Genomic DNA, 17991 nt, shown 5'->3' with positions numbered 1-17991 from the left:
AATCAATCATGCCTCTGTGGTGAAGCCTCCACAAAACCCCCAAAAGGATTGGGGTTGGTGACCACGTGGAGATTTGCGGAGAGTGGCACGTCCCAGAGAGCCTGGAAGCCCTGTGTCTCTCTTTTCTCTGGCTGTTCCTGAGTTAGGTCTGTTTATGAACCTGCAATCTAGTAAGTAAAATGTTTCTGTGGCCACTCTAGCAAAATAACCAAACTCAAGGAGAGGGTCATGGGAATTCCCAGTGTATAGCTGATTGGTCAGAAACATGGGTCGCACTTGCCCAGGCGTCCGTAGGAGGCGTGGGCAGTCTTGTAGGACTGAACCCTTCACCTGGGGCATCCTACACTGTCTCTGGGTAGACGATGTCAGAATTGAGTCGAATTGTAGGACAACAGCTGGTGTGGGAGACTTGCTTGGGTGTGTGGGGGAAACACTTGCACGCATGTGTGTCTGTGTGTGTGCGCGTGTGTGCGTGCACATGCACAGGTTGGAAATTGGTGGCCAGAATTGTTGGCTGGTGATGAGAAGTTCAGAGTCAGAACACTCTAGGTCCTCTTGTTGAGTGCCTACTCTGTGCTAGGTTTTGGGATTCCAAAGATGAATGAAGGAAGTCCTGCCCAGAGGAACACACAGTCTCATGGAGAGGCATGGATGACAATGACTCCAGCCAAGCAGACGTTGCTGCAAAGTGCGGTGAGGGCGGCACCAAGGAATTTCGGAGGGAACAGAAAGGATCATAAAATCTCTTCAGCTGATGGTCCCTGAAAGGCTTCATGGAGGAGGCTCCAGGAAGCCATTGCAGGTGGAAGGGGCTGGCCTAAGGAAAAGACACATGGGGACCGTGGGAACAGAAGGCCTGCACTGGGCGGGAGCTGGGTGAGTCTGGAATGCTGTGTGACCACTGGGGCGGGTCGTCACCAGGCACATAACCCGGGTAGAATGCGTTGTGGAGTGTCACCTGGCTCTGGGGACCGAAGAGGAAAGGAGACCCCAGATCTGTTCAGGGAGCTAGGAGCGGCAGGTAAGGGGAGGGCAAACACTTGCAGGGCCAAGGAGGCCGAGCAGGGGCTGGGCTAGGATGCCAACCCTGATGCACCGCGCCCTGTCCCACACCCTGTTCTCGGGTCCCAGAAGAGCTCATCTTGCAACCTAGGAAAGTGTGTGCCTTTGTTCCTCACCAAGCAGCACTTTCTTGGATAAAGCAAGCAAGTTTAAAGTTTCTGAAATGTACAAGTTAAAGTCTCATGTAATAGAAAAGAAAGAATCTCGTCATTAAAAAAAAAAAAAGAAGAAGATATGCAACTTTAAACAAGCCTGGAATGATCTTCACTAGGATTGGGCACAGGATGCGGGGTGGGAACATAGGGTCTCGTCCCCTTGCCTGCTTCAGGCCCCTGGGGTAAGCTCAGCTCCCTCTTCAGGCAGGCACACTGGGCTGGAAAGCTGCCCCTGTGCCGCCACTCCCTGTGGTGGGAGTGGGCTCGGGTCTGACACAGTCAGACGATGCACCTGCTCCAAGGAGGCCAGGCGTCGCTCTGGGGACCCAGAGCGGGCGCCTCTGAGACGCCTCCCGCAGGTGGCGGTCAGGAATTAACACGGTCGTGCCTTTGGAGAGCGCAGCTGAGCCTTTGCAGGTGTCTCTGGTGGGGCTAGCCAGTCCAGCACAGCCCTGAATCATCTTTAGGGACCTGTCAGGCTCTCCCTCCAGGTGCTGGATCTAAGAACATAGTTTATGGACTTCTGACACGTTTCTTTTTCCAAAGCGGACCCTGATGTCCCAGAGTCTAATTCCTTCCAGGCTCAGCCCGGCTTTTTTTAGACCCCCTGCCAGGGATTCTGGGTTTTCCATTGAGGACAGGAAAAGCTCAGTTTGCTGAGAGGATCAGATCTCTGGTAAATGAGTGTGAGAAAGAGCCACGGCAGGGGTCCCCCAGCATCCGTGACATCAGGTGGCAGTTACTCTTCCAAGATGCACCCCGGCCCGTGCCCTGGATGGCAGAGTCCTGCTCAGCAGCCCGGCTGGGCTTAAAGAAATCAGATGGGGTAAGGAACTATCCCTGGATGGTCCAGGACCAAATGCACACAGAGTCCGAAGGCCAGTAGAGGGAACAAGGACGGGGAAAACACAGCCCCAGTCTTCAGGGAGGCAGGCAGGGGAGGACCCTGGATATACTTGGACTATTTCCTTTCCAAAAAGGCCAGGATTTGTACCCGCCTTAGATGCTGGGCCCTCTCCCCCAAAAAATAACTTTCAGAAATTCCGCCATTAGATATTCACTCCTTGTCTTGAAGCTTTCAGAAAACCAGAAGTTGTTTCATGGGTGCTGAGTTTCAGCTGGGAAAGAAGAGAATGCTCTCGAGTTGGGTGGTGGTGACGGTTGCACAACAGGGTGACTGAGCTTCATGCTGCTGAACTGTATGCGTAAAGTGGGTCAGAATGGTAAATTTTATGTTTTGTATATTTTACCATAATTTTTAAAAAATGTACAAAAATATAAATGTAGAAGGCCTTAGCTTCATCTGGGCTGCTTGGGACCAGATGGTGGAGTGACTTACTACAGTTGCATGGCGAGAACCCAGGTCTCCCTGGGGCGGGCAGTCTGCTGGGGTAGCCCCCTCGTGGGCCTTCTTTCCAGATAAACTCTTCTTTATAGCCAATGGTGCATCGAATCTGGCTCTTACTCCTCTGATGGCCAGTAACCCTTCCCACCCCTCTTCCAGGCCCCAGCTGCCCGGGGTGAATGTTCCAGAGGAGGTCCCCAGGGAAGCCTCACACCACTTCTGGAAACACCTCCCTTATCCAGGGCCTAACCAATTCAAAGGAAAGTTCTAGGAAGCAGAGCTGGAAGAGTGGGTCCATGTGTCCCACTTCTCACTCTCATCACATACTGGCGAGACCTCCTCACTCAAGGTCTGACACTTCCACAGGTCAAGCTCATGTCCAAATGGAGGCCCAGGGCTCCTTTGGAATCACAGGGTCCCCAGCTGGATCACAGCCCTCCCTCTCACTTCTGTTTACCCCCTCCCCTTCCTTTCACCCTCGCTCCTATTTCTGCAGAACAGGATGAATCTCACACAGTAATATGGCCCCACAGAAGCCAGACACAAAAGAGTAATGCTGTGCGATTCCATTTAGGTGAAGTCCAAAAGCAGGTAGGGCTCACTCACACTGTTAGAATCCGGGCCTTGGTTGCTCTTGGGCTGGGGGCCAGAAAAGAGTGAGAGAGGGGTGACTTCTTGGGTGGTGACGGCGTTCTCTCTCTCGGTTCAGGGTACAGAGGTACATTCCTTTGCAGAAGATTCAACAAACCGGACTGCAGGACATGTGGACACAGAAACTTTCCCTCCCCTTGGAAACATTTAATGGGTTGGAGGCAGTGGGTTCAGAAGGCCACGAAGCTTCATAACCCCTTCATGGGTTCCTAAAGTCGCCATTCTTCTTGAGTCCCTGGCTTGGGTGTACTTCCTGGGGCTTAGGCCTGTATGCCTCTGGGAACCTGGAGCTGAGCTTTTGGGGACAGACTAGGGGACAGTAAATCCACCAGCCAGCGGTCTCTGAAAGTGTCCTCTCCATCTCCTGTATCCTGTGAGGTTGACGCCCAAACACCGTGCCTCCTGGGGCTTTCATCAAGCAACGATTAAGTGTGAGTTGCAGAAAGGTTTGCCCACCTGGAAATGTAAGGGAGGTCTCTGAAATGCTCCACATTCTGCCTGCAGTCAGGTAGAAGTTGAGCGGGGTGCTCTAGGCCTGGGGAAGGGGCTGGGGGACCCACTCCAGGTGTCCAGGGCACGTTCTTTCAGTGCAAGGCCAAGTTCCCATCGCAGAGTTCCCGTTGGGGCTTGACCCTGATGCTCCCCCACTCTGAGTTGTGAGGTGGGGTGGGGAGACTGCTGACATCACCATCAGCTGTTCCCCCACAGCTCACCCTACCCCAGAGTGGCCAGTATAGTCTCTGTGGCAGCAAAGTCTGGTGTTCTTGGGCCACAATGCTGCCTCAGAGGTGTCCTGAGATCTCCTGCTTGAATCTCCTTCCATTCATGAAAGAAAACACAGGCCCAAGGAGGGCATGACATTGTCCCCCTGCCACACAGCCGGACTGCCACTAATTAGAACTTACATTTCTGGAGCCCCGGGCTGGTGTCATGTGGCTTCCTCTCTCTCTGGAAATTCACAAAGGGCACAGTCCCAGGGATTGGCACCATCAGGTCTTAGCAGAACCTGGGGCCAGAGATCCTGGCTGGGGCAGGGAAGAGTGCTGAGGACGGTGGCTCATGGGGAGACACAGGCTCCCTGGAAAAGCAGCAGGTACTCTGCAGGTCTGCCCACCGGCTGCCAAGTGACACTGTGAGCCCAGAGGTGGCCAATCTTAGTTTTCAAAAGCAGCCACATATGTCAAATTGCGTGAGAACTTTCCAAAGTGTTAAACAGCAGACGCTGTTATCAAGCAGCTTTTGCTAGTTTATGCTGGCTGAGGAAGAACCCCAAACTCTCAGTGACCCACAGCAACACTGATTCCTGCATTGTTCGTGGTCCACATGGACTGCGGGTCCGGGGCTCCTGGGCTCCCCGCTCAGGTTAGCTGAGCCTCTGTCCACGTGACTTCTTTACTCTGGGATCCAGGCTGAAGAAGCCGCCTTCATCTGGGACCTGCCATTCTTATAGCAAAGGAAAAGGAGCAGTGACTGAACCTTGTATCTGAGATGAGGAGCGCCTGTGACTTCTTCACCCTGGATTGGCCAAAGCAAAGCCCATGGCCAGGCCCAAGATCAATGGCAAGGAGGGCGAGGACATACTTCCACAGGCAGGAGCACTGAGGAATTGGGAATCATATCACTCCCCACAGAGGCTAATACATTGTTACTTTGGAAAGACCTGAGGATCAAATATGAGCATCTGGGGGCCAGATTAGAGCCTCGGGAGGCCACCAGGTGCTGCTGGTGTGGCAGATGGACTTGGAGTCAGAGAAGTACACTCAAGTCCAGCTCGGCTGCCCGACTCACTTTGCAACCGGATCAGGTGCATGGACCTCCTGGGCCTCAGTCTCCTCTCACTTGTAAGACGGGGATGAGAATACCAACCTCCTGGATGAACACAGAGCCCTGGGCACAGCGCCCGCCCTGAGCCGACTTTGGGGTACGGACGTGGGCCAGAAGGCTGGAGAGGAGCCCTTGAGTTCATTGACTGCGAAGAGCAGAGCCATGTGGACACAGCATGGCTGTTCCTCCAGAAGTTAAATATAGAATCGCCCTGTGACCCAGCAATCCCACTTGTGGGTGTCTACCCAGAAGAGTTGAAAGCTGGCTCTCGCGCAGACACCCGTATCCCCTTGTCCACAGCTGCGTCCCTGACCATAGTCACCAGGGGAAACGAGCTAGGTGTGCATCGGCATGTGGGTGGATAAACAAAGCATGGTCTACACATGCGATGGAATATTATCCAGCCTTAAGAAGGAAGGGAATTCGGGTGTATGCTATCGTGTGTGGATGAACCTTGGAGACCTCATGCCCAGTGAAATACGCCAGACACAAAAGGCTGATTTCACTTAGATGATTCCACGGAGAGCAGGTGCCTGGCGTAGCCAAATTTCTAGAGACAGAAAGTAGGATGCTGGTTGCCTGGGACTGGGGGAGAAGGGAATGGGGCGTTCGTGTTTAACATGTACAGTCTTAGTTTGGGATGATGAAAATGTTCTGGAGGCGGATGGCAGTGACGGTTACGTAACAGTGAATGTACTTAATGCCACTGAACTTCAAATGCCACGACACTTTAAAATGCTTAAAATGGCAAATTTGATGTTATATTTTACTACAGTTTTTTTTTTTTTTTAAAGTGCCGAGCTGCACATTCCTGGTGCACGCAGGACTCCAGGTGGGGGCTGCTCCCAGCTATCCCACGGCACCTTGTAGGAGTCTGTGGCCACAGCCACTCAGTGGCCTCCCACTGGAAGCTGCTCCCACCTGCAGCTGTGGAAACCAACAGAGCGAGGAGAGATGGTGGGTGCGGAATCTGTGAGACAAAGCCTGCCCTCCGACTTCCTCTCAGCCGCTGTGCTGTGATCCAACCGCGGCCCAGAACGGGGCACCTGCTGCGTCTTCGGCCCTGGGCTTCTCCCCTAGAAGTCTCACACTTGTTCCTTCGTTCACTGAGCAGATACTTACTGAGTACCCACTGACGTCCCAGCTCTCTTCTGGACACGATCCATCAGGGAAAGAAAGACAAAGGAAATACTTCCCTCCTGAAGCTTATGTTGCAGTCGGGGAGAGAGACAAGAAACAAAAGATAAGTTAAAAAAAAAAGAAAAGGAAATTGCATAGTTTGTTAGAAGGTATTAATCCTTGGGAGAAAGTAGAGCAGGGCACAAGGGACTGGAGAAGCTAGTAGAGGGAGGGGGCTCGTCGTCTGGTGGTTGGGACAGGCCCATGGAGAGGTTGACTGTTTGGGGTAAGAGCTACAATCCACACAGCCTACACCCTTTTAAAGTGCATGTACTGAAAACTAGTTGTAGATAGACATGTGCACCTAACTCCCTCAATCGATCTTAGAATATTTCGTCATTCCAAAAAGAAATCTGTGCCCATTAGCTGTCATTCCCCATTCTTCCCTCCCCACAGCCCTAGACAACCAATTCCTTTTCCGTTTTGATACTTTGCCCATTCTGGACATTTCCTATAAATGGAGTCACACACCATATGTCCTTTTGTGTCCCTCATGTCACAGAATGTTTTCGAGTTTCATCCATATTGTCGCACGCGTCAATCAATACCTCATTCCTCTTTAGGGCCAAAGAACATTCCACTGTACGATGCCCCACGTTTTGTTGATCCATTTGTCTCTTCATGGAACTGGGTCTGGTTTCAGCTTTTGGCAACTTGAATGGTGCGGCTACGAACATTCGTGTACAAGGTCTTGTGTGAAGAGGGTGACTTAAGCAAAGACGTGAGGAGATGAGGAGATTCACCAGGCGCACAAATGTAGGGGCTCTGAGGTGTCACCTGCGTGGTGTGTGTGAGGCAGATAATGGAAAGAGACATGGTTGGAAAGAAATGGGTGGCCAAGTCACACGAGGCATTGGAAGCCATTGTAAAGACTTGGGCTTGAGTACATGAGAGCCACTGGAAGGTTTTGAGCAGAGAAATGGAGTGACTTGACCCTGACTACACGTACACCGTGTAGAGTTTGCTAGAAAAGTATGCAAGTAGCCAGGCCCCAGCAGCACCCACCTCCACGGGGGACACATCAGACATGCAGAAATCCAGGCCCAGCTCCAGACCCACCCATGCAGTCTGCACCTTGACAGGACACCTGGCTTTGAGAAGCATTGTTCTTTCTGCCCACCAACTCCCTCCTCCACTCTGTTAAGTCAAGGATTGGGGGCTGCTGGCCTGTACATGACTTTCTGGCCCAGTGATGGTTAAGCAATGGGCACAAGTAGAACTCCAACCCTGGGTTTTCCTTCTCTGGTCTTGGGCTGCTGAGGCCAGGTCTCAGTGGCGAAGAAGTCAGGATATGGAAGGAAAAGAGCCAAAACTCAGAGGCTAGAGGTGTCTGCCTAAGGCTGGTCTCTCAGTTAGGATGTCTTGGTTGTAAGTAGCTTAGTTTTCCCAGCCAAAGAGAAGGTACTGGAAGGGTACCCGATCTTTACAGAATTGATGAAGTCTGAAGAGTCAGGCTTGGAAAGAGGTGGGAATCTGGGCGCCCCCCCAAGGCCTAAGAAGCAGGATGGACAAGAATGGCCTTATGGCGGATGGAGTGTACAGGCGGACAGAATCCTACCCTTCGCCTTGTTTGTCTCCTTCTATTGGAGATTCAGGTTCCAGGGAGGGCTTGGTGGGCTCCTGAGTTTGGGATGCGCCCTGTCAGACTATATCTGGGAGGAGTTAATGCTCAAAAGGAAACCTGAGTATTGTTAGGAAGGGGGCAGAAACGGTAGAAGCTCCCAGAACAGCAGAGTCCTTTCAGAGGTGTCACTACTTGGTGCTGTTTGATTGTGGAGGCAATCGCCCTGCTGTCCTTTATTCTCTACAACTTCTGCTCTAGTAATTCTCTCTGTTACCTCTTGCCGAATTGTCATTTTTACCTTGAGTTTCCCACACTGTTGCTGGTAACCCTATCCAGATACGCTCAGCACCAGCCAATGGCTCCCCACTGCCTGCAGGAAAGAGTCCACATTCCTTGGTGGGCCTCAGCCCTGGCCTTCACTGGCTTTCCATCCTCGCTTTCCATCTTGACCCCCACCCTCACCACATATGCCCACGTGGGACTCGGCCGCATTTCCAGACTCTGCCTTCCCAGCCCGGGCCTGTCATGTTACCACACCCTTGCTGGAACTTGAGCCCACGACCTTCCCGCCCATCACTCAGGATCTCCAGGTCCTGAACTCCTCCCCACTGTCTGCATGTCACCTGGTCCTTTCGGTCAGGAAGCCCATCCTGCATGCCCCACATCCCATGGCATGTGGCACTGAGCAAAAACTACAGGCCGGGGGTCCATGGCTCCCCTGGAAGGCTTAGTTCCTCTGGAGCTATCTCTAAGTGGTTTGACCCTGAGCTGGTCTTGGCTCTGAGCTCAGGGACACTGACTTGACAGGTTAGCGATCTGTCTGTGGTCCTGTGTGCCTCTGTGGAGCCACCCCTCTGACTCAGCCTCCTAGTGTCCCTGCCTCCTCCCTGCATCTCACATAGGAACTCTCTGCCTTGGCCTTGGCCCTGGCCCAGATGAAACTGTCATTATGAATGGCGTCTGTCCAGGTCACTTGGCTCCTCCTTGCTTCCTCCTGAAGCCTTCCTTGATTTCTCCAGTGCTAACTAAGGACACTGGACACTTCTCCAGACACTTTCTCTCTCTCACAAAAAAAAAGAAAAAAAGAAAAAAAATGTATGTTTCTATTTACATATTTTCAAAGTGCCTTCCTGTATGTCAGATTACAGCCAGCCTTGAAGAAGGTCGAGCAGACCAGGCTTTATCCTCAGGTAAATGAAATGAAATAACCCAAGTTTAGAGAGGTGCAGTGATTTCCCAAGGCTGCACAGCTATTAGTGGGAAAGACAGGAAGAGTGCCTGGATCTAACTTTCGTTTCGCACCTGTCTGGAACTCCACAACCCACTATTATTTGGGAATATTCACCTCTTTTAGAACTGTCTTTCATCCAAACTGGGAGCCCTGGATTTCAACACTAACCCTTCAATTCGATGACAGCTAGAGATCAGGGCCAAAGGCAGCTTTCACAGAGATGATGGTTCTTTTTCCCTGCCCCTTCCAGCATAAGAAATGGAGCTTGGCAAATCTGACCCCCTCTGCAGTGCTGTTTGGGTTACCAGATCTCTGCAGATTCTCCTTCTGAGTGTCTGAGAGGCTGTCTTAGCTCAGGCTGCTCTAACAGAATACCGTAGACTCGGTGGCTTAGAAAGTATAGGCGTTTATCTCTCTCAGGTCTGGAGGCCGGGAAGTCCAGGATAAAGTTGATGGCAGATTTGGCTCCTGGTGGAGGATCCAGCTCCTGGCTTGCAGGCACCAGGTTGCCTAGCTGTGTCCTCACACGTCGGCAAGAGAAAGCTGTGCTCATCCTCTTCAGACCCTAATCCCACGATGGGGTCTCCACCCTCCAGACCTTATCATAAACCTGATGACCCCCCGGAGACCCCACCTTCTAATGCCAACCACACTGAGGGGTAGGGCCTCAACGTATGAATTGGGGGTGGGGGGAGACCATTTAGCCCATGAGGGAAGATGTCCGTTCTTGACTCCACAAGCTGCAGAGCATAGGGCCTGGGTCTCCCTGTGCCTAAAGTGTTTGGTGGAGTCAACTTTGCCACCCAAGGGAAAGAGAGCGAAGCCTGGAGTACTGAGCCCGAATGCTGCTGGCTGGCTAGCAGCCAGACAAGGGGGAATTGAAGCGCTGTGTCTTTAAGAAGGAAGAGGGCACATCTTTGGGGTGGAGCCCGGCCCCATTATCCTAGGGCTTGGAAGTTGCTAGGACCTGCCTTTGAGGAGACCAGGCCTTGTGGGTCTGGTTTGCAGCTCTGGCACCACTCAGGGCCCTGCTCCCCTACTTCCCTGCTGCCACACGACTCAGCCTTGGCACCGGTGAGCACCCTCCCACCCACACACCCACGAGCTCTCTGCCGTCTTTCCAAGCCCAGCGCTGACGGCTGTCATTTCCAAACTCTTCTCCAGGCCTTTCTTCTTCCTTTCAAGTTCAGGCCCTTCTCTTTGGTGAAGAGAAGCTTCTCCACGTGATCTCTTTCCTGCCTGTTGGCCTGTGCTGGTGGAGGGGAGGGGGGAGGGCGGCGGCGGTGGGGGGGTGCAGCTGAAAATAAGAAACCTGGTTTTTTAGGCTGACCTTCCTGGGTGACGAAGAGCCACCCAGGCTGCTGGCTGAGTTTATGCTGTGAATCGTGTGTGTGTGTGTGTGTGTGTGTGTGTGTGTGTGTGTGTGTGTGTGTGTGTGTTTTTCCTAAGCTGGAACTGAGAACTCTCTGGAAAGGGGCAAGGTATCCCAGGCCTCCAGTATCCCCGGTGCGCTCCCAGGTGCCTGCCGTAGGCGCTCGGAAGCCCCAGGCAAGAATGAGCCCGGCTCATGGAAGCAGGACCGGCCTGAAAAGTGGAGACACTTGCATTCTCTCCCCACTTCCCCCGGGCAGCTTTTTGGCAACCCCCTTGACCTCCCGAGGCATCCTCATTCTAGAAAATAGGCAAACCGTCCGTCCTCGCCTCCTCCAGCTACCCTAAGACCAATTAGATGCATGATGAGAAATTTCCCTCTGAGGACCAGCGAGCGGAATCAGGTGGGCGGAAGTTACAAGGAGGCAGATTTCAGATCCGAATCAGGAAGATATTTCCATTTCCCAGAGTCCCTCCTGTAGATTCCTAGTCACCCAGAGAGCCTTCTGCTCGGGGAACTCGTCAAGCCTCCCAGGTGGTCATCTGACATCAGTCCTGCAGGAGGGAGCAGGGCTGTCCCCTTTGAGATGTGACAGTCTGCTTTTGGGGGGATGTGGAAGGGCTTTGGGAAGAATCTCTGGGGGGCGGTTAAGTACGTTGGTTTCTCTGGGCCGTTCCCAGGAGCCTGGCCAAGCCTTCTCCTAGGAGGGGCGTTGGGTATGCCGGGGGACAGCCAGCTGCCGTCTTGGGCGCTGGTGTCACAGAAATGTCTTGCCATTTTCCGGGGCACCTTGAGTGGAGAGCTTCTGAGTCTGCAAAGCACATTGACGGAAGGCACAGGCCCTTTCTGCCTTGGCAGGGAGAGCCGCTTCCCGGCTGTGCAGAGCTGCCCAGGGAGGAGGGCAGCGGTGGGGCAGGCCACTGGTCGCGGTGCAGTTGCTCAGGCGGGAGGTGTGGTGCCCTCACAGGGGACATCTGACCCGACCAAGCTGGGAAGAGATGAGCCTGCCCTGCCTTCCAGGTGGTTCTTAGAGTATGATCGAAGGAAACATTTTCTCCCCCCTCTTTCAAAGCCTACCCTTCAGCTCCAAGATGGAGAATGAGACCCTCTCCTTCTACTCTGTAGCAGTTTTTGGTAGGGAAAAAGCCAGAAGAGATGAAGGAGACAACAGACACTTTTCTTTTTTTTTAGGCTGGTCCTGTAGACTGGTGGAGAGCCCAGTTTGGGGACAGGGGTGGGTAGGAAGGGCAAAGGCTGGAGCTGAAGGGTCAGGAAGGCTGAGCCCAAGTGTAACGGCTTGATTGAGAGAAGATGCCTGGCTGCGGGAGTGGGAGGGCCCCAGCCCCCTCTGGTGCCGGAGGTCCAGACAGGTTGGGGACATCAGAGACCACCCTGGGTGTTGATATGACCATGGGCGACTCCAGCGGGGGGCGGGGCAGCCAGCGCAGAGGAGGAAGAACGGGGCTTCACCAGGAGATGCTGGGAGCTCTCCAGAGGCAGGAGGGGGAGAGGACAAGCGCAGGCCACTTTAAGAAGCAGCTCTTCGGTTAGGGAAGGAGAGTGACCAGTTCGTTTCATCGCTTTTTCTTGTGAAAGAGACAGAAACATGTTTACAGACTGAGGAGGAGCTCACAGAAAGGCAGAAGTTGAGCAATTAGGAGAAGGGACACGATGAATCAAAGACACAGGTGAGGGCAGGGAAAGGGATACCCACAAACCTGACGTGGGAGGGGCCCCATGCTGGCCTTTACTCCACCATGAAATGGAAGGGGAAGGGTGCTCCCGGCCCTCTCTGCCGCGAGGGGTTTGGGGAAGGGGGAAGTGGCCGTGGTAGGGCTGAGGGGCTGCCAGGCATAAAGACTTGTGCGGACGCCACCACACCCAGTTGTGAGCCTCAGCTGGGAGTAGAAGGGGGGCACCTGGGGAAATGGCGTGAGAATCACCAGGTGGAACTGATGAGTTTAGGCAACCCCCTCAAGGCCCCTGCCCTGTGTATGGGATGGGGGAAGCTGGTCTGAAAAGCCAGGACACCCTGCCGTGGCTCTGTCCCTACCTCTGTAATGGTAGGATGTTGGGCAGATGGGAAGCTCTTAGGGTTTCCAGTGGAAACCAGCCAGTGGAAACTCACTCGCCTGGCTTAGGAGCTGTGGGGTGGTGGGGACGGGGGCTGGAGGCTCACCGCTGCTCTGGGGGAAAGCAGAGTGTGTTATTAATGGCACTTCCCACTGCCTTGAAGAGCAGATACTCATGGCAAAGCAAATGGCCCAAGGCCCAGCAAATTGTTTCCGAGGGAGGCAGGTTCCAGTGGAACCTACGAGGACCCAGTGTTCAGGATATCGGGAGCCCAACCTGACTCTGCCTCTGAAAGGTGTGGGACTTTGCTTCGGTCATTGCAACCTCTGGCCTCCGTTTCCCCTTCCCCTCAGTGGTGGTGTTGGCCAGCTGGGAGGGAGGGCAGCTCCACATCATCCAGTGAGGGAGCAGCCTCAGCGGAGTTAGACCTTTCCAGAAAGTGCAGGAAGAGAGTCAAGAGTGAGGGTCTCCTCTCTTCTTCCCTTTTCCCCCATAAGCACCAACATCCCACGGTCTTCGCCCCCAGTCACATGGTGCAGTCCCTGCACCAGCGTCTGGAGCTGCTGTTGCCAGCCCAGCTCCTGGGGCAGGGCCGTGGCCAGCCGGGCACAGGCCGCACTCGCCGGTTCCGTGGCCGCACCCACAGCAGCCCCACAGCGGCCCCTACTCCGTGGCTGCGGGCAGCTTGTTCTCTGCCCCCTGCGGGGACTGGGATTGATTTAGCCTGTTTCCGTGGCAGCGCTGGCAGCATCTGCTTCCCCACGAGGCTGAGTGAGTCACGGCCACCCACGCTAACCCTCGGCACAGCACAACCCTGCCGGGAGCTCGGAGGAGAAATCCGCAAGGAGGTGGCAGAGCGCTTGCACCGTCGGGAGGTTTCCCGCGCCGGGTCTCAGGCCCGGTGCAGATGGTGCGCTGGGCACAGGGGCCTGGGCACGGCTGAGCCACCCAGAAACCAGGCAGGCTCTCGCAGCGGGAGATGTTAGAGACCAGCTTCAGCCGCCTCCGGAGGGGCTCACCTGGGTGGCGGCCAGCAGCTGCAAGGTCTAATGGGAGAGGATTGCAAGTTTTCGGACTCGAAGTCTAGGGCTCTTTTTACCCCCAGTGACCAGCTCTGCACCCAGATCGGCCCCAGGTTCCTTCTGGCTCTCATCCTGGGACCTTCCTCTGTGGCACACGTCTGCTCTCTCCTCTGGGCAGTAGCCCTCACTCTGGATTCCCTCCCAGGCCCTCCCCTCCCTGAGACTTCCCTTTCCCTCTTCCTGGTCTGGGTGATCTGAAAGAAGCCGTGCCTCCTGGACCATTAATGGGTGGTAGCGGATTATAGTGTTATTCTGAAGGTATTATGCTTAACCTTGACTTTGAGAGACAGAGCATCAGCCTAAGGGATGGGCCAGCAGCAGCAGCACGCGGGAACTTATTAGAAATGCACATTCTCAGACCCCACCCCAGATGCACTGTGTCTCAGTGTCTGGGGGTGAGGGGGTGACAAACTGTTCGTACAGGCCCTCCAGGTGACGCAGAGACATGCCGGGTTTGATAATCCCCGGCCTAGGGAAGTGGATGTGAAGCAGTGTCGTCCTCACCCTGGGAGGAAGGGAGCGTTTTGGTCTGTATCTCTGTCTATACTCAGAGCACAGCTGCGAGGGTCTCTCTGTTCTGTGTGAGCCACACGGGGGGCTTGGGTGAGCAAAGATCCCAATTGCTCTGACTCGGGGGGGGGGGGGCTAGAGTTTTCCGAAATCTTGTCCTTCCTCCAGATTGTTTGCATCCCGTGGAAAGAAACTGGTGCGCTTTTTCCTATGTGGAAAAAGGCAGCGTTGCCTCCAACACTGCAGAGAGGACCTCGGGGGTAGAAGGAAACCCACCCATTGCCAATGAACAACCCAGCCATGGTGGCCAGGCCTGGGGCCCGCCGGGGTCCACTGCAGCAGAGCTGAGGGACTCCAGCCGAAGGCAAAAGCACTGATAACACTTGTTCATCAATGTGCATTACTCTTTTGTCTATCAGGTTTGGGGTTTTTTGTTTTGTTTTTTAGCGTTTTGTGATCACCCCGTGCTATGCCCAGTAAATTTCCTGACCTTGAAAGAGCTTGCAGGCGGGTGGGAGCATTGGTCAGAAGAGATCAGGCTCTGCCCAGGCAGCAAACCCCAGAATCACTGTGGCTGAACCAAACATCACAAAGGCTTAGCCTGCAGACGATTCCTGCGATGACCCTCTCTGCTCCACAGAATCACTCAGGGGCTCCGACGATAGACAGTCCGCCGCTCGTAGCTGCCTTGGTCGCTGCAGCCGCAGCGGAAAAAGCTGGAGAGGGTCAGGCACCCGCCCAGGAGTGAAGCCTGGCACTTCCAGTCACAGAACCGCATTAGTCGCCAGGCCCTGCCTAAGCTCAAGCAGGTGCCTGCCGGAAGCCCGCGCAGAAAGGAGAGAAGAATGGATACATTATGGAGTATGTGGAGAGAGAGACCAGTACTCTTTCATAAATGTTGCCAGGATGCTTACAGTACCACGTAGCAGTCACGGGGCCAGACCGTCACCAGCGCAGCTGCTCTCCCATCATCTAGCGAGCGCCAACAGCAGTGTATGGTGTTAGGAAGAGCGCCCCCTGGAGTTGTGTGCTGCAGGAGCCCCGCTTTTATTTTCCTCGCTTAGGTGATGTGTTGTCATTATTATCTGCCTTCCGCACCGTCAGGAAGTCTCTGAGAGCAGGGCTTTTTACCTGAGTGGCTTACTGCTCTATTTTTAGACATTTAGCCCAGTCCCTAGGGGGCTTGGCCAATACTTGTTAAGCGAATGATTAAAAATGAATGATCATGAACTGTGTTTCCAACCAATTCCTGCCCTCGAAGCGCTCACAGTCTGCTGTGCCAAGAAGTGTATAAGCAATTAACTAAAGTATAAAAAGAAATGTCATGCCAGAGAGGGTAAAATCCATGCCAGGGAAACATTTGGGCCCTCGAGCTTGGGAAGAGAGGCAAAATGTCACCTTAACCACAGGTGGGGTCAAGGATGCTTGCCGGGGAATAACGAAGGTCCGGACAGGTTAATAGGCCTGACAGAGGGTGAGTTGCAAAGTAGAGAGCAGGACCCTGCCGTATCCCTGGGTCTGGTGTTTCCTTCCCACACCAGCCACTAACGTATCTGTGCAGTGGTCTGGTTCTCCCACGGCTTGGAGAAGCCTCATGTCTAACTATTGCTTCTCAGGGAGGCTTCAAACCCCCTCCAGGTGTCGAGCCTCAGAATTTGGTTCACTTTTGGTGTTTTGCGCTCATCTGCTAGGAGAGGTGGAATGTTTGGTTGGGTCCTCCCTGCCCCACTCTACCTCAAAGCACCAGCTGCTCAGACAGCCTCACAGAGCAGGTAACAAGTCACAAGGCTGCCTGCAGAGAGGACGGGAAGGCCGCATCTCAGCGAAGCCAGACAGAGAAGGGTAGACAATGGCGGAACCAGAACCTTCCCCACAGGCAGGAATGGGGCTCATTATTTTCAGTTTAGCTTGCAGTGAAAACAATGACATAAGCTTCCCATCTGGCTTCCAAAGCACTTTGGAAATGATTCCATCACAAGTCCATTAATTTTATGGGGGCTCTAAAGACAGGGCGCTTTCCACCATTCAGGCTTTGTCACCGTATTGTCCTTCATCCCCACCGCTGTCTCATTCCTGCTTCTCTGTCCTCTCTCGCCTGTCCACCTTCCCCTCCTGCAAACCTCTCCCTGACCAGGACCCCAGGGCCCAGCTAGCAGATACTTCCTGGGTGCCTGCTCTGCAGAAGGCCCATGCTTGGTGTTAGAGATACCAGGATGAGCCCAACCACGGCAGAACCTCAAGGAGCTTTCTGTGACATGGGTGTGGCTCAACCCTGACACCTTCCTAAGATCCTGCTTTCTCCCTGTTCCACCTTCTACCCTCTCCCCAAACACTGGTTCTTCCTCGGATGCCCCTGTGCACCGAGCAACGAGCTGAGAGTTATGTGCATTCTTTTGTTTAATTTTTCACTCCAGGGAGATTCTATGAGTATGTCAGTCTTCTAGATAAGGAGATTAAGGCTCAAATGGGGATAGAAACTGTCCAAGGTCACGCAGCTAAGAAATGCCCAGCTGGGATGCCTCCCTGTTGCCTGCCCTCAAGATCCATCTTTCTCCTGCCACGCCACCTCCACCAAAACTTGGCCGCTGACTGTCCACATTCAGAACAAAAAGAACGAAGAAATGTCTAGGGCTTCAGCACTCTCTCTCCCACCCCTTCCTTTGAAGAGTTAGCTTAAAAAAAAAAAAAAGTGTAGTGATTTTTTTTTTTCCCTAAAGACCAGGAATTAGAGATCAATGCCTCCTCATATTCCTGGAGTTTAAAAAACTGGATGTTTTGATCAGTTCTCCACCCCTGGAGAGTAGGAGAAACCTTTCTGACGCTACCACGTTAGCAGTCTGGTCTGACACATGGGCTGTGGCCTCTGTCTCAGAGGGCATCCCTGGGAGGTCTGGAAACTGCACAGATGCTGGGCTGTCTCTTCCCATCTTCAGAGAGGGTTTTGACGGTCTGGGAAGGGGTCAGCACTGCCGGCCCACTGGCAGGCTTCGCTCGTGGCCGCTTTTTGCCCTGTAGTCCCCTTGGAAGGGCAGGAGATGGCAAAGAGCCCCACGGAGGTTTCTGAAGGTTCACATCCAGGAAGAGGGATGGCTTTGGACGGTAACTCTTGCTCGCCATGGGATCTGTACATTGCCCATGGCTTTCAAGCGTTCTCCTAAACTAGCAGAGGTCTACAGCTGGATCGACAGCCAGATTTCGTTATTCTGGTGTTTGAGGCTGTCAAGTCTTGACTTGATTTTTTTTTTTTTTTCTGATTTCACCACGCTCACCCACTCCAGCCAGCTCAAACTGCCTATGCCAGGAGAACGGGAAGGAAACGAAGTTGGGAAAAAAGTCAGAACTCCCCAGATGGTCTTTTGGTGTCAGCCAGCTCTCCCACACAGTTTTGGTGCTGACTGCCTCCAGGAACACCGACTCCCTCGGTCTCTTACTTCGCTCCCTCCTCAGAGCTCCGCACAACCTCCACACGGAGCTCTGTCTTGAAGGCCGCCTTCGTGGGGTGGTCCCCAGGCCTCCGTGAGCTGCAGCCGGAAGGGGGCACGTGGGGCTAGGAGCATAGGGTGGTCGGGATCCCAGAAGCATCAGGGATGCCCGCCAGCACGTGATGAAGCTTGGGACACAGGCCAGGTGCAGGGTAAGGACCCCAGCCCCGAAGGGGTCCAGTTGGAGAAAGACTGAGCGACTGCGGTGGGCTCTACATATGGGGGCTCACGTGGGACGGGGCTGAGAACAGTACCCAGCTTCGGCAGTCCGGGCAGGGATTCCTTACCCCATCCCGGGCTCGTGTTTCAGAGCAAAGGCCTCCTACTTGAGCCCTCGATGCTGCAAGAGTAGCTAAGTGTTAGGAAAATGGAAGCTGAGCTGTCACGTGTTTCCACCCAACTTCCAACAGTGCAGACCCACGATTTTGTCTGCCAAGCTACCCCCAACCCCACCGCAGTAG

At 53.9% G+C, this 17991-nt stretch overlaps 1 long non-coding RNA gene across 1 annotated transcript in view; it reads left to right on the top strand.

Annotated features, from left to right (window-relative positions):
• Positions 1 to 9971: 9971 nt before the first annotated feature.
• LOC125105163 (uncharacterized) overlaps positions 9972 to 17991 on the top strand; it is a 79131-nt gene continuing 71111 nt past the window's right edge. Inside the window, exon 1 of the long non-coding RNA XR_007128822.1 lies at positions 9972 to 10085. This is a non-coding gene — a long non-coding RNA (uncharacterized LOC125105163). The remainder of the gene's footprint in view (positions 10086 to 17991) is intronic.

Source organism: Lutra lutra, chromosome 7, assembly GCF_902655055.1.
Source record: "Lutra lutra chromosome 7, mLutLut1.2, whole genome shotgun sequence".
In the NCBI taxonomy this organism is placed as follows: Eukaryota; Metazoa; Chordata; class Mammalia; order Carnivora; family Mustelidae; genus Lutra; species Lutra lutra.
Note: the sequence above shows the minus strand (reverse complement) of the source record. Positions and strands in the feature narration are given on the sequence as shown.